The sequence below is a fragment of the Homalodisca vitripennis genome, chromosome 2 (genome assembly GCF_021130785.1).
Source record: "Homalodisca vitripennis isolate AUS2020 chromosome 2, UT_GWSS_2.1, whole genome shotgun sequence".
Classification (NCBI taxonomy): domain Eukaryota; kingdom Metazoa; phylum Arthropoda; class Insecta; order Hemiptera; family Cicadellidae; genus Homalodisca; species Homalodisca vitripennis.
The window spans coordinates 188,162,366-188,178,833 of record NC_060208.1 but is presented as its reverse complement, the minus strand read 5'-3'; the positions used below and the strand labels follow the sequence as shown (position 1 = coordinate 188,178,833).

The window sequence follows — 16,468 nt, the reverse complement described above, 5'->3', positions numbered from 1 at the left end:
CATTTTCTTATACAATAAAACCACGTTTTATTAAAATCACGCATATAAAATTAAATATAAAATGTTAGATTTATTATGTTTACTACATATTTAAATGTAAATTAGGTAAGAGAAGGCTATGGTTTTAGACGTACTTCAAATATATATGCTGAGTACAAAAATATTTCGAGCTAAAATGATTAATGTTACGTACAAGTGGTCGCCTTATAAGCCATGTGTTAGGTTCATGTCGCAAAAATCCGCAACCAAAAATCATATAGTTGAAAAAAATATAAACTTTCATCTAAAATACGAGCCTAAAATGCTTACCAGGAAACGGCGGAAAATACAACAATATTAATTTTGTTTTTAAAATTGTGAGACAACTAAACTATTGAAAAAATACTCCAGTTACATGACGCTATAAAACCACATAATTATTTTAATTATGGCTTCATATACCAATAACGTAATTGCAATTTTCTGGAAAACCATGATACATTGTGGTTTCTCGATTAATTTTAAACTTCTCTGAAAATAGTGGCCTTTACATACCAGTGTTTGCAGTGGCCATGTAAGTGTTTGAGGAGTGAAAAACCTGATTAGACTATCGGTAGAATTTCTAGTGGTGGGGGTACCGAATGACCAATGCCAGTACAATAAAAAGAGTGAAGCACACATATTTGACTATCTGTTCATTCAAACCCGTAACTACATATTACCTTTCCCTAACAGTTCAAAATTGATTTTTGTCCGGATAAAATCGCTAATAGCCCACTGTGCGATAGTGGTGGGACGAAACTACCAGTGACTGTTGTTGTGGTAGTGGTGGTGTTGTGGAGTTGGGATAGACAACAATGGTGATTGTGATGTTTGATGTGATCAGCTGATTTGCACTTTACCATCTTTAGCAGACGTGTAGACAACACCGCAGTGACAACATAACCTCACTTCACACCAGTCGCAGTTCTTCGAGCCATTGTAAGCATGATGATTTACGTTTATTCTATTTTACGTTTAGAACTTTCAACAAATCCTTCTGGTCATCTTGTTGTTCATTAATGTATATTCTGTTACAGTTTTTATATAAGATAACGCACAAATTCATTACTTACCGATGTGTTAATAACTACCGTACGTGCCTCAAAGTTAATTTCAAATTTGCCACGTACTAAGGAACACTAATTGTCAGATCTTTATGATATTTATTGTATATACATTATTTTTACTCACCATCTGTTGGATTAAATTCATTATTGAGCCTATATTTTTTAGATTTCATATGTGCAGAAGTAATTTACATTTGGTATCGAGAGAGAATTGCGAATATGAAATGTGATAACGTTGCCGAGTGATAACACAGTTTATTTATTCATACCGACGCGCCTATTGATTGTTTTCTGATCGTTTTGATTTTAAACCATGTGTTTGGTGAGAACTGTACATAAATAAAGTCTACTGCAGTTGTAAAAACTATTATTAAATTTTTAAGAATAAGAATATAAGAATTTACTGAGTTAATCTGTAAAAGAAAATAATTACTAGATACTATTGTGTACAGTTTAATCGAAAATGCCATACATGTAGGTTAGATTTCTTTAAATATTTAGAGAGTTGGAGGTTGAGAGTCGGTAGAAACTAAGTTTTAGAGTAGAAGAGAATTCAAATTCAAATTCCTTTAATGTCGTAAGACAACTTTTGTTGTATGACAGAGTCAAGTACATGCTGTAGAAGCTCCCAATCTGTGTAATATTCGTGTGCACCTTGGGCTTTTTCCTAACAAGTACCCCCTTCTTTGCCAACCCCCCAAACAATTATTTACATACAGAGATTTTTATTAAGCTTAATATCAGTTTAGCATCAAAAGGTACAAAAAAAAACATTAAAATATTATATGAAATGTATGATTTTTATTTACTACACAAAACTCATTATAAAACATGTGATATGAAACAACGGACAAATACAATGAAAATCTTGTTTCTATTGTATTGAAAATATTATTGTTATAAAGATGTTTACTCAATGGGACCATTGAACTTGTTTCCCAAGACTGAGCGTTTTAACATCTGCTCATTCGACGACTGACTACAGCCTCAAACCTGCCAATGCTTCAAGCTAATAAATGCATACGAAGAAAATGCTTTCTCAACAAGTACTGTACTTTACTTACTTGCCAAATACTTTAGTGCTTTATCGCTGTTATAGTTTTCAAATTACGTTCATTTCTGAGTAAATAACAATCAAGTATGACAGACGAAGCCAACTATCAAGAAAATTGCAATCCAACTCAAAAGAGTAATCTTAAACAATGCTATAGCTTCATTTCACACTTCAAATAATTTTTACCTCTGTGTGAAAAAGCAATCCTACACGGGACTGTCCATCTTTCCACATTATAACTTAAATGTTCTTCATTTTTTTGTACTGTCCTAAATAAAATTAACAACTACTAAAGAACGATTCAACACTTATTTCGCCATTAGTGCAAATACCGCAAAGATTTTCGCAATTTATTTCATTTTTGTAAAAATAACCTTTAATGCTTTAAATATTTCCTTGAGAGTATATAGATTATATGTTTTTCTTAAGCTGGTACCATTCAAGTATCTTTCAAATCACTGACAACCACAATTGATAAACTGTAAACACCAGTGCTGTTATCCACTTGATTTTTTTAAAACTCAACATTCAACATCATCAGATATATTCTTAACTTTCCTTGAAATTATATTATTATGTTCTTCACCCAATATATTATATTTGACGGCATCTTTTAATGCAATCAGAAATTAATTGTTTTGTAATTTTATGACTTTACCACTTTTAGATATGTGGTAACTAATTTTATAAAACGCTTTGACTGCTTTCTTATTATCTTTGTTTGTAGTTTACAAATAAAGTATCAATTATACCTTTTTTTAATATTTGGTAAGAATTAATATAGTTTTCTTTGTAGTTTAGTACCGTACCGTTTATGCTTTCTAGGTCATTATCAGCCGTGAATGCATACCGTGATGACTCATACCTCAAGTATTAATCAGCATATTTTATGTTGTTTACGTGCGGAGAACTGCTGCTTTGAGTTCTTTTAACAGACCTTATCTTATCTCTTAGCAACAAAGCATTGATTGTTGATGCATTTTCTCTCGCTCTCGTCAAATTGGGATTGTTTACCAATTTGCATTGAACTTCTGCATGCTGCTGCTAATTCAGTGTTCCAGTTTTCAGCCACTTTACGATGTAAATACTGTATTAAAAATATTAAACAATAAATGCACATCAATAATAACTAGACACACTTTAAAAGTGGTGTTTAGTTTTGTTCAGGCGTCCAAGTCAGGCTTGCTCAGTATAAGCATTCATGCATGTATGCTCTGATGGCTGATCATGCACGAATACATTCACGCTCTGATGGCTGACCACGCACGCACACTAACAGATCGGCAGTTATTACGCAGCAATATAATAATGTTAAAATATCGATTTCCGCCATTACTGATATTGTTTGTGTACCCTTAAGTACGCGTACCGCTGGTTGGGATCCTCTTATCTAAGTACAAAGAGACTGAAAATGTCCGCTAATTTTTCTTAATGTGAAATTTACAAAAATGATAATAAAAATGTAGAAAGACCTAAAATTAATGATCTATTAAGAGGAGATTTGTTTATAATCCCAGAGCTTTACCCACCTCAAGTGTTTGTGTGTATTTTATTCAATCACGTAAAAACTACTGAATTGTACTGAAGTTTTTCTAAGACATTCTTAGGGTCCCGGGTTAACATATAGGCCTATTCCTGTTTCGAAAATCTCTCCGGACTTCGTCCCACTGGCCTTGTAAACTCCCTTACACTCCATGATCAATTATATCTATGAACTTGACTCAACTTAGCAGATAACAAATGTGTTTTTAATCACATGTCAAAGTCAAAAATAATAAGTATAATAATAATTTATACACATTTAAACATGATAGTAAATGTAAATTGTTATTCATCAGTCAAAGTCTGTTATACTTGACAAGGTTACTTGCAAAGGCTTTTCTTTGTCTGGGGGTTTTTTTATTTGGATTTTAATCAACCACAGTAAAATGCCATACTAGTGTTTTAACTGAAAAGCTAAGGACTTTGACTATAGTCTCACTCTACACTAATGATTTCTCTACACTGATATAAAATAGTTCAATTATTATCTAAATCGTTGGAGCTATTCAATAAAATATCTCGAAATATTGGAAACAAATTCAAGAAGTATTAGAGGTACTTATTAAAACAAGTTTTACTCCGGGGACTTCAGGGCCCAATTATAAAACTTCAATCTCCAATGGATCAAGAGATTGAAATATCTTTCAGTGACTATCGCTTATCTCAGGATTGTTTGGAATATCATTTAAAACGAATATGCTCAAAAATACGCTGTTTTTAAAAATGAAATTGCGTGCGAAACCGCGGGTAACTGCTAGTTAACAATAAGTGTATCCGGAAATCCCGAAGTCTGAGGAATAAACCGTATATATAAATGAAGAGTACTTATTGTTACAATACAGTTTGTTTTCTTCAGAGAGATTTATATGTTTTGAGACGTGATATTTTGTTCAGTCTTGTTCCCCTTGTTTACTCAGCTGCAAAGTGAATTGTCGACGCATCGGGCTGTCACTGCATAGTAACCATGAACCTAAGATTTAGCGATCGAAGACGCATTTCTCTTTCATAGTGTTGGTGGAAGATAAACAAAAATAGTGATGGAATAATTATACTATTTTTACAATGACTGTTTCCGAACTCTAGCACTATCTAGGCAAGTACAAATTGGGCCCTGATTTGTGCCGACTGAACTTGAACATGATTAGCCAAAGACCGGAAGGTCCAGAACTGCGAAGACAAGTGAAAAAGACAATGTAACTGCTATTGTCCAATATGTGTTCAGAGCCCAGCACCTATGTCTGTTTGTGATCTATCTTTTTTATGTGTAGTTTTTTCAATCTTCATCCGTAACCATGCAAGATCATGTATGCGGGTTTATGACAATTGAATTCTAGATCAGGCTATCTAGAAGGGATTATTTCCATTTGTCGTCATCAAAGGTGCTTACTGATAATCAGAGGCATTTGTGTCATCCCGTCTATGATCTATTTTAAACTTTTCTTTACTAAAGTGTGCGTTTGTGTCCAACAATTAAAATAACCTTGGCATTGCATTGTTAACATTTAATGAATGCTAAAAACGAATTCACAAATTCATATAAACAAGGTTATAATTTGGGGACAGATAACGGAATGCAACCAAATCTTTTTTGTATGATAATAATGTTATTTTTTTATATCAGCCATGAACATGTTATTGAAATTATAGTACGAGTAATTCGCATTGCTCATGAATATATCCTTAGAAAATTAATTTAAAAACGAAAACATCCTTTAAACTTTCATAATTGATACTAGCAATTCTGTACAAGAAGAGAGGTATTAATTTCTGTATCTCGTTTGTTGAAATATACACAAAAGCCTCTTAGCGCATTCACATAAAGATGTTGTATTTAAAATTGTTTAAGTATTTATTTAATTCTAGCGGAAACTTCTAAATGGCCAGTTCTTATCGATACTAAATTGTGGTTAGAAAAAGAACAGAGATATAAACTTCCTAAATCTATATAAAATTAATTGAATTTAAAAGTAACTAAATATACAGTCAACATAATTATTTCAGTACCACTATTGGGCTTTCTTGCCCAAATGATTATATGAAATACAGTATGTAAAATATTAATTATCATGTCGTTAGTTCTAGTAAAAGAAATTTTTTTTAAAGATAAGAGAAAGGATGGATTTAAATATGTTACTGGTTTCCCTGATTATTTAAGCTGAACATTACAGTTAAAACAAACATAAAAATATGATTCTATGTATATTTCACAAGATTATTGTAACTTAAAATATAATTTTATTATTTTTATAAATACGTTACGTAAATACTCTACAAATACTCTATATAAAATAAAGTAATATTTAGCAAATAACGCAGCTAAAAGAGAGCATTAAAATGATGTTCATGTTTTCGTCATACATACATACATATATATAATATATATGTATGTATAATATATATATAATATGTAATACATAAGGTATTTTATATATATATATATATATATATATATATATATATATATAATACCTATATATATAATATACATACATACATATATATTTATACATGTATTAATAGAAGCAGTTTGTTTAATTTAGGTTATGAAGTAAGCAAGGCTATCAGTTCTTTTTGAAGAATTAATTAACACCACTTGATAACGTTTTAATTTCCCACTTTTTATTCAGTTAGACTGAACTTCAAATTACCAGTAGATTGATAACTTTCTTGCAAGTTATTGTTCTAAACTTGGAAATTGCCTACTTTCTGTTCATTTTCAAGAAATGTATCAGACTAAAATTTATACGAATTATTGCCGTGCTTTACTATTCTTGGATCCCATACATAATCATATCAGATGTAAAGTGTTGATTGATTAGAATAAAATACTATTTTGTGAGCTCTAATAATTTTATAGTTTCGGTATGTTTTTAACTTAACCTTATAATTCATTTGACACAAAAATAGTTGTAATGCTTTTTTATGTGTTTAATACAAAGTTATCAGGTTCCAGTATATGTTTTCAACTTAAACTTATACTTCACACGACAGAAAACATAGTTTGTTGTATGATTAATACAAAGTTATCAATTTCCAGGATATGTTTCTAACTTAAACTTATTTATATTTGATACAAAAAACATAGTTATAGTGGTTTGTCGTGTGATTAATACAAAGTTATTAGATTCCAAAATATGTTTTCGAGTTATGTATACTGCATTTTGTGAACATAAAAAGCATGACACAATGAGCAAGCATTGACTGGATTCCTAAACAATACCAACACCATTTCTGGAATATGTTAACTGATTGTTGGTGTGTATTTATTGTTTAATATTTTTTATAACAGTTCTCAAAATGTATAAGTGGCTGGAAACTGGAATACTAAAAACCTCCGCAAGTAGCGCAAAGATTCATCTTGGTGAATTGGCAGCAGCAAGCAGCAGTTCAATGCAAATTAGTATACAAACGCGATTTGACGAGAGCGAGAATGCATCAACAATCAATGCTTTGCTGCTAAGAGATAAGATAAGCATTGTTTAACTCAGTAAGAACTCAAAGCAGCAGTTATCCCACACGTAAAGAAAACATTTTGTTGATGAATACTTCAGTTATGGGTTTTCACTCACATCACGTTGATAATGACAGTCAAAAACCACTGTGCGTTGTGTGTGAAGAAATTTGATCTAATGGCAGTATGACACTTGGATGCAATACGGTAGAAAACTACAAATAAAGACATTTTTTTCAAAGATTAACGAAAGTTACGAACAAATATATAAAAAATAATATTTTTAGTTCAATAGAAACAATTTTTTATTGCGTTAGTCCGTTGTTTTATATAGCATTTTTATATTCAGTTTTGCGTAGTAATAAAAATCATATTTTATATTTCCTATAATATGTTGACGTTTTTGTACTGTTTAACACTAAATTGGTATTAAGGTTAGTAAAAGTGTATTCATGTAAATAATTATTGGGGGAAAGGTTGGCAAGAATGGGGTACTTTCTTCTTCTAGGCAAAAAAGGCTATTCAAAGGGTATGGAATATAAACATTTTTTTGAACCAGTGCTGTAATCTAACAAGACAAAGTTAATGGTGAAAGATTCTAAATCTTTTGACAGCAAAAATTAAAAACAGTAGTGTATTTATATATATATATATATATATATATATATATATATATATATATATATATATATATATATATATCTAAAAACACATCATGAGGTTCTTCTTGAATAAAATGTTTGTAAATTTAGAACATTATATGTCACTGGGCGTTGTTTATCATCCATCAAATAAAACCTCTTTTGTGTTATGTAGGGAATATCAGTTAATACTAAATCTACATAGTGAAAGTACCCCTTATTATTATTTGTTTGTCGTTATAATAAAAAAAATAATTTTCATTTTTGAACAGTTGTGTCCAATCACATTTAGAACTGCACTACACAAATTTCTGTTATACTCGCTATTGGAAATTGCCATATTGTCTTCAAACTCAAATTCAAAATATATTTATTTAGAACATCGTACGTATTTAAGAAGATCAGAAAAGAAAGGTACAGCGAAGCAAAGATTCCAGACTTGACCAAATTTAAAATTTCTATCAAGAACAATCCCGATAAATTTACTCCCGTCAACTGCCGTCACTTATTGATTTTAAATAGTGAAAGAGATGGTTAAAAGTCTTTGATTCGGTGATACAAAACTCAATAGCTTGTGTCTTCTTTCGATTGATAAGCAGGCGGTTCTCACGAAACCACTTCGTTTCGTCATATACTTTTACTTCTAAGGGAGCTTGGAATTTAGCAGAGACATACACATCGGTGTCGTCCGATAACAAGCAAACAGCTGCAATAGCAGAAAAAGTTTGGGATCAAGGACCGAGCCCTGAGGAACTCCGAAGAACTCGCCAATTTCACGCAACCTACAGTGTCGTGGAAAAGAAATTTGACACACTGGGAGATAAGAAGCAATCCATAAATACGTAATTTTCCTCAAACCAATGTTAGTTTGTGTACAAGAAGGCCTATTGAGAAATATTTCTTCATGATAGTTAAATGGATATTCAGGAGAAACTTTTGTATTATCATAATGTTTAATGTTAAAAGTGCACTAACAAATTGAATGTATGTATAAATTCATTTGGACAAAATAAAACAAAAAGTATTGTGCAACCGTCAAATCAGAAAAAGGAAAATGGTGTTAGCTATCGAAGCCAAACTTTACCTTATCGTTTGGTTTATCTTAGTTCGATTATTATCGGTGAGGCAATACTGCATACCAAGCTATTTTAAATCTAGTTGATAAGCTAACAAGAACCGTCGCAGTCAAAGTGAAGTAGCCTGACGGAGTCTACAGTCACTTATTAGTCGGTTCCTGCCCCGCACAAGTGACCTCGGTGTAGTGGACACTATAAATCACTCAGATGGGATCACCGACAGTCAGGGCGATAAGACACGGAGGCGTGCTCATGGAGCCGTACATGGCTACCCATTGGAGTCAGTTAACAATGCCCAGCTGTTTCTTGCCGATGTTTAGGAACACACCCCGTGACGTCAGGATCATTTCTGCCACGAATAGAAACTAGTTATGGGATTGTGTCATTGAAACTATATCTGAGGATTTCGCCGAATTTCGCGTATTTGGTTATGTTTCATCCATACCAAATGCGCGTAAAGATTGTGATTTCCTCGTGTGAAGGCTTTAAATATGAAAATATTTTAAAACTATTCTCATAAATAACCAAATCGATATTAATCTAACTAAGAATTACACTTACACTAAATCAGTCTACTTTTGTAAACGAGTTTTGAGACTTTTAAATTTAGTTTGCTGTTAATTTTAACTTATACACTTAAAAACTTAGGCACTGTTATATATGTGTATCATATAATATATCATATAATTTTCTTGTAGATGAGACCGGAGACACCACTCTTTTCCACCTAATATTCAAATATTTTTTAAATTTAATGGTTATTAGAATGGTGAACTATTAATTTAATAATTAATCACTATAATTTATTAATTATTAATAACTCAATATGAATATTTAATATTATTTATTATTGTATATTTAGTTATTAACATATAATGTATCTACTTATGGTTTAATAATTTTAATTTAATAATTTTGGAATAGTTTACAATTATTTAAGGTTTTGTTTCTTTTATTGCAACACTTGGGCAGAAATAAACGTCCGTAATTCTAGTTTTTAGCAATAATAGTCCACTAATTTTACTCTACATAATGGGTAAGGTTAAATTTGGATCTGAAATTAGCTTTTTCTCTGATTTCACACTCAACGTGTTTCTCTACTTGAATATTCACATCAGCACTTCCTACCAAGATGTTGACCGTCAGCACAGAGGTCGATATTTTGTGGAGGCCACCGACTCGCGAGACAAAATTCTGCCTTACACCGGGATTAGTAATTTTTAACTACTGATTGTATTCAATAGTATGATTGTTTAAAACTATAGAGAGCATGTCCACTGATAAACATAATAATCAACAATAGCACGCTAGCGTACGTCAAACACTCATTTTACACACGTGTTTGTCTCAAAATCTCGGTATCAAAAACCCCCATCCACGTATCGTCTTAATAATAAGATTTTTTTAAGATAATTAAAAATGGGAAATGTTCTTTTGCTGTCACCCACGTTGTAACATCCAACCACATTAGGGTGATGTGCATAAATCTTTGCATGTAAAACAGTGAGTGTCATGAAGATTCTATATGTACGTAAACTACATTATGTACTTAATGAATTACCATAGACGAGAATAAATGTCAAAATCCTATCAAGGATAAAGTCTTTCAGTATTTTAATTTCCAAACGCTACCATTTTTGAGAGCAATTTATTCTCTAATTGTCTATACATTAAAAAATGGTTTAATCCCTTGCATCGTTGTAGCTTTAACGTTTAGAAGAAATTAAATTTGAGTTAAAAATTAATTTTTGAATTAATTTGAAAGCAACTTTGTGTTCAAGACATAACATGTATTTTCAAAACAATTAACCACTCATAGTTGGTTGTCAAAAATAACTGGAGAGTTCCACCAATATAAAATATTAAAAGATTACAATACAACAATTTCGAACCCAAGTTTAAGGTTCTAACTAAGTTTACTATCTTATTGAAGAAATCTCTAAAAGCGAAATACTATTTTATTCAATGTTTTATGGTTATAATTACTTTGTGATGAATTATATATGCTATATGTCAAAGGGTAAAATTTCAAGCCTAAAATACAACAAAGCAAATTGGTGAGGGTCGAAGTGGAAGAACCTAATTTGATCTTCGTACTACGTTATTTATATCTTAAATGTTAACCTGGACTCGTCATAATTTAAATTTGAAAACCTAAAAATGAGTTATATTTCTGTTTTCTCCATCCAGTGTATTGTCTGACGTATAACTGATATACACGATTAGACAATTTTTTATAAATAACTTTATAAGAAACACTTTTTGTCAGTTGAGAAACAATACGGAGACACTACACCTGCTCGCCTACAATGTTAATATGTCAAACACCGTTTCTATACCTGAAAATCTGCTTCTGTTAAAAATAAATACAACTAATCCTGAAAAAAAATTACTGTATTTGTCATGTGTATAATAATTTATTTCAGGCATTAAATTAATCTGTGAATTCCATATAATAAAGTAAATTTCAATTTTGAAGCAGCAATCAATAATATTTACTGACACGTTCAAAGATCTTCTATGGGTTGCATAACATCCAGTGGTCACACATTCAATGTGGTCACACTTGAACGACAACCCTAGGCAATTTACTGTGACTTAATCCCTAAAAACCTAACTGATTAGAACACGTCTACAATATTTATAATTCAGTGGATCATTTGTCTGACAGAGCGATACTAATTTGATGATACGGTTCACTACCAGTAGCCAGTTAGTGGTCAGTATTTAACATTGTACGAGTATCTGTTGCATCAGAACACGTCTACAATATTTATAATTGAGTGGATCAGTTTTGTGACAAACCAATACTAATTTTACGATACAGTTCACTACCAGTGGCCAGTTAGTGGTCAGTATTTAACATTGTACGATTATCTGTTGCATCAGAACACGTCTACAATATTTATAATTGAGTGGATCAGTTTTGTGACAAACCAATACTAATTTTACGATACAGTTCACTACCAGTGGCCAGTTAGTGGTCAGTATTTAACATTGTACGATTATCTGTTGCATCAGAACACGTCTACAATATTTATAATTGAGTGGATCAGTTGTGTGACAAACCAATACTAATTTTACGATACAGTTCACTACCAGTAGCCAGTTAGTGGTCAGTATTTAACATTGTACGATTATCTGTTGCATCAGAACACGTCTACAATATTTATAATTCAGTGGATCAGTTGTCTGACAGACCGATACTAATTTGATGATACAGTTCACTACCGGTGGCCAGTTAGTGGTCAGTATTTAACATTGTACGAGTATATGTTGCATTAGAACGAATATACAATATTTATAATTCAGTGGATCAGTTGTCTGACAGACCGATACTAATTTGATGATACAGTTCACTACCGGTGGCCAGTTAGTGGTCAGCATTTAACATTGTACGAGTATATGTTGCATTAGAACGAATATACAATATTTATAATTCAGTGGATCAGTTGTCTGACAGACCGATACTAATTTGATGATATAGTTCACTACCAGTGGCCAATTAGTGGTCAGTATTTAACATTGTACGAGTATCTGTTGCATTAGAACGAATATACAATATTTATAATTCAGTGGTTTATTTGTCTGACAGACCGATACTAATTTGATGATATAGTTCACTACCAGTGGCCAATTAGTGGTCAGTATTTAACATTGTACGAGTATCTGTTGCATCAGAACACGTCTACAATATTTATAATTCAGTGGTTTATTTGTCTGACAGACCGATACTAATTTGATGATACAGTTCACTACCGGTGGCCAGTTAGTGGTATGTATTTAACATTGTACGAGTGTCTGTTGCATCAGAACACGTCTACAATATTTATAATTGAGTGGATCAGTTGTGTGACAAACCAATACTAATTTTACGATACAGTTCACTACCAGTGGCCAGTTAGTGGTCAGTATTTAACATTGTACGATTATCTGTTGCATCAGAACACGTCTACAATATTTATAATTGAGTGGATCAGTTGTGTGACAAACCAATACTAATTTTACGATACAGTTCACTACCAGTAGCCAGTTAGTGGTCAGTATTTAACATTGTACGATTATCTGTTGCATCAGAACACGTCTACAATATTTATAATTGAGTGGATCAGTTGTCTGACAGACCGATACTAATTTGATGACACTGTTCACTACCAGTAGCCAGTTAGTGGTCAGTATTTAACATTGTACGATTATCTGTTGCATCAGAACACGTCTACAATATTTATAATTCAGTGGATCAGTTGTCTGACAGACCGATACTAATTTGATGATACAGTTCACTACCGGTGGCCAGTTAGTGGTCAGTATTTAACATTGTACGAGTATATGTTGCATTAGAACGAATATACAATATTTATAATTCAGTGGATCAGTTGTCTGACAGACCGATACTAATTTGATGATACAGTTCACTACCGGTGGCCAGTTAGTGGTCAGTATTTAACATTGTACGAGTATATGTTGCATTAGAACGAATATACAATATTTATAATTCAGTGGATCAGTTGTCTGACAGACCGATACTAATTTGATGATATAGTTCACTACCAGTGGCCAATTAGTGGTCAGTATTTAACATTGTACGAGTATCTGTTGCATTAGAACGAATATACAATATTTATAATTCAGTGGTTTATTTGTCTGACAGACCGATACTAATTTGATGATATAGTTCACTACCAGTGGCCAATTAGTGGTCAATATTTAACATAGTACGAGTATCTGTTGCATCAGAACACGTCTACAATATTTATAATTCAGTGGATCAGTTGTCTGACAGACCGATACTAATTTGATGACACTGTTCACTACCAGTAGCCAGTTAGTGGTCAGTATTTAACATTGTACGATTATCTGTTGCATCAGAACACGTCTACAATATTTATAATTGAGTGGATCAGTTGTGTGACAAACCAATACTAATTTTACGATACAGTTCACTACCAGTAGCCAGTTAGTGGTCAGTATTTAACATTGTACGAGTATCTGTTGCATAAGAACACGTCTACAATATTTATAATTCAGTGGATCAGTTGTCTGACAGACCGATACTAATTTGATGACACTGTTCACTACCAGTAGCCAGTTAGTGGTCAATATTTAACATAGTACGAGTATCTGTTGCATCAGAACACGTCTACAATATTTATAATTCAGTGGATCAGTTGTCTGACAGACCGATACTAATTTGATGACACTGTTCACTACCAGTAGCCAGTTAGTGGTCAATATTTAACATAGTACGAGTATCTGTTGCATCAGAACACGTCTACAATATTTATAATTCAGTGGATCAGTTGTCTGACAGACCGATACTAATTTGATGACACTGTTCACTACCAGTAGCCAGTTAGTGGTCAATATTTAACATAGTACGAGTATCTGTTGCATCAGAACACGTCTACAATATTTATAATTGAGTGGATCAATTGTCTGACAGACCGATACTAATTTGATGACACGGTTCACTACCAGTAGCCAGTTAGTGGTCCCTATTTAATATTGTATTTGACATTGCATCAGAACACGTCTACAATATTTATAATTGAGTGGATCAGTTGTCTGACAGACCGATACTAATTTGATGACACGGTTCACTACCAGTAGCCAGTTAGTGGTCCCTATTTAACATTGTATTTAACATTGCATCAGAACACGTCTACAATATTTATAATTCAGTGGATCAGTTGTCTGACAGACCGATACTAATTTGATGACACGGTTCACTACCAGTAGCCAGTTAGTGGTCCCTATTTAACATTGTATTTAACATTGCATCAGAACACGTCTACAATATTTATAATTCAGTGGATCAGTTGTCTGACAGACCAATACTAATTTGATGATACGGTTCACTTTCAGTGGCCAGCTAGTGATCAGTATACAATGCGATATTGAGTAGCTGATGCGAGTATTGCGTGATACAGGAGAGCAGTTGCTACCCACTCACCGACGACGCCTCGCCTCGCCGCATAGGCCTGGCAGGTACACAAACAACATCGACCCACTCCTCTATGGTGAGTCACCTCTGGCTCTTCCTCCATGGTGCAGCCGCCCCTGCCCCGTGACGTCATAGTTAGAACCTTCCAGGGCTTTAGACCCACATGCAGTTCTCTGCCTCCTTTCGAGACTCTTCTGGCTGGTCATTGATATCTAAGTTTTGTTGTTGTTGTAATATAAGTAGAACGCAATCACAACCCTTATCTAGCTTTGTAAAGTGTAAAGAGGACCAAAACGTGTCTAAACCTTTTCTGATTCTTTTGACTGGTTACAAAATGTTGGTTCTTTTTGATAACTAAATGAGGAGACACATTGGGACTATAAAGTCGCCCGTGATATGCTCCTCGTATATACCGAGTGCTCTCGGCCTTTTTGAGAGGAATCATACAGTAATCAGTTCGGTTAGCCGAAAACACTCAAATGACTCGATGAGGGTACTTGGTTTTTATAACGGGGAATTAATGTATCTTGTTATATCGGACGCAAACAAGTCATATAGTACATAATCATGTTGTAACTGGAACGAGAACGATTGTGTTTATTTTAAATAGCTGATACCTGTAATAAAATAAATTTCAAATATTCTTCAAAACACTAATGTAGGTGTCAAAAATTATTATTTCATGTAGTTGTCAGTTTGTTTTAAACGGAAAGAATTTGCAGTTGGGATTCAGTATAACAATGATCAGTTTTACTCTCTTAACGACAGCTCTCGCCCTAAGTTTGAGTTTAACTGGAATAGCATCTGAAAAATGGTGATATTTCTAGCTGACCCTCTGGACCCCAGGCGACGAGTTTACTGTACAGTAAATGTGACATTCCCCAGTTGTGACATGTCACCCGCGGCTCAGAGGGTTAAACAAAATTCACAATTCGTAAATGCAGTAAAATATAATTAAATTGTAAAAAAGTAATTAATTTTTCACACCAATTGCGTCAAATAATCTTATAGCTATATTTAAGTATATTACACTACGATGATTTCTGTTTCAATGCGATGAGGTAAGCATTAAAAATGTGTTTTAAGACGTCTCATGTATACATTTGTTATTGCTCAGTATACTGTGTAGTTTTCTAATCCGATTTTCTGATATAGCTAGAACAAAAAGCTGTATAGTTTATTTTAATTTTATTAAAATATTCTAAATTCTAAAATGATCATTTTTTCTAGGAACGTTTATTTTGATTTGTGGAGTTTAATCTCATCAGTAACTTTACAATTGATGTTATCAAGGGTATCTTTTCTTACAAAAATATTCTATTTGTTCCCCTTTCTCCATATGTAGGCTATATAGCCTTTTTAAAGTCTCTAACATATGGCATCTTTTCCAGAATAAGTTTTCCGTAAACCAGGTTCCAATGTAGGAAATTACAAAAAGTTTACGGGAGGTATTTACCATTCAACCATGAAGATAATTTGTCACATAAGACATTACTCACTCAATAGCACATTAATAATTTAAACAAATGAAAGGTTTTCGTGCGAACATAAACAAGTCTTTTTCTAAAATTATAAATCACAAGAGATATTTTCAACGAATCAGCTGTTTAACATCCACAATGATTAACCGGCTTGAAGGTTTACTCTGCACTTAAGGTATGGTACAGTTAAT

At 32.6% G+C, this 16,468-nt stretch overlaps 1 protein-coding gene across 1 annotated transcript in view; it reads left to right on the top strand.

Moving 5' to 3' along the window:
• Positions 1-840: 840 nt before the first annotated feature.
• LOC124355175 (titin-like) overlaps positions 841-16,468 on the top strand; it is a 96,202-nt gene continuing 80,574 nt past the window's right edge. Inside the window, 1 exon segment of the mRNA XM_046806177.1 lies at positions 841-960. The gene's annotated coding sequence lies outside the window, so the exon portion shown is untranslated.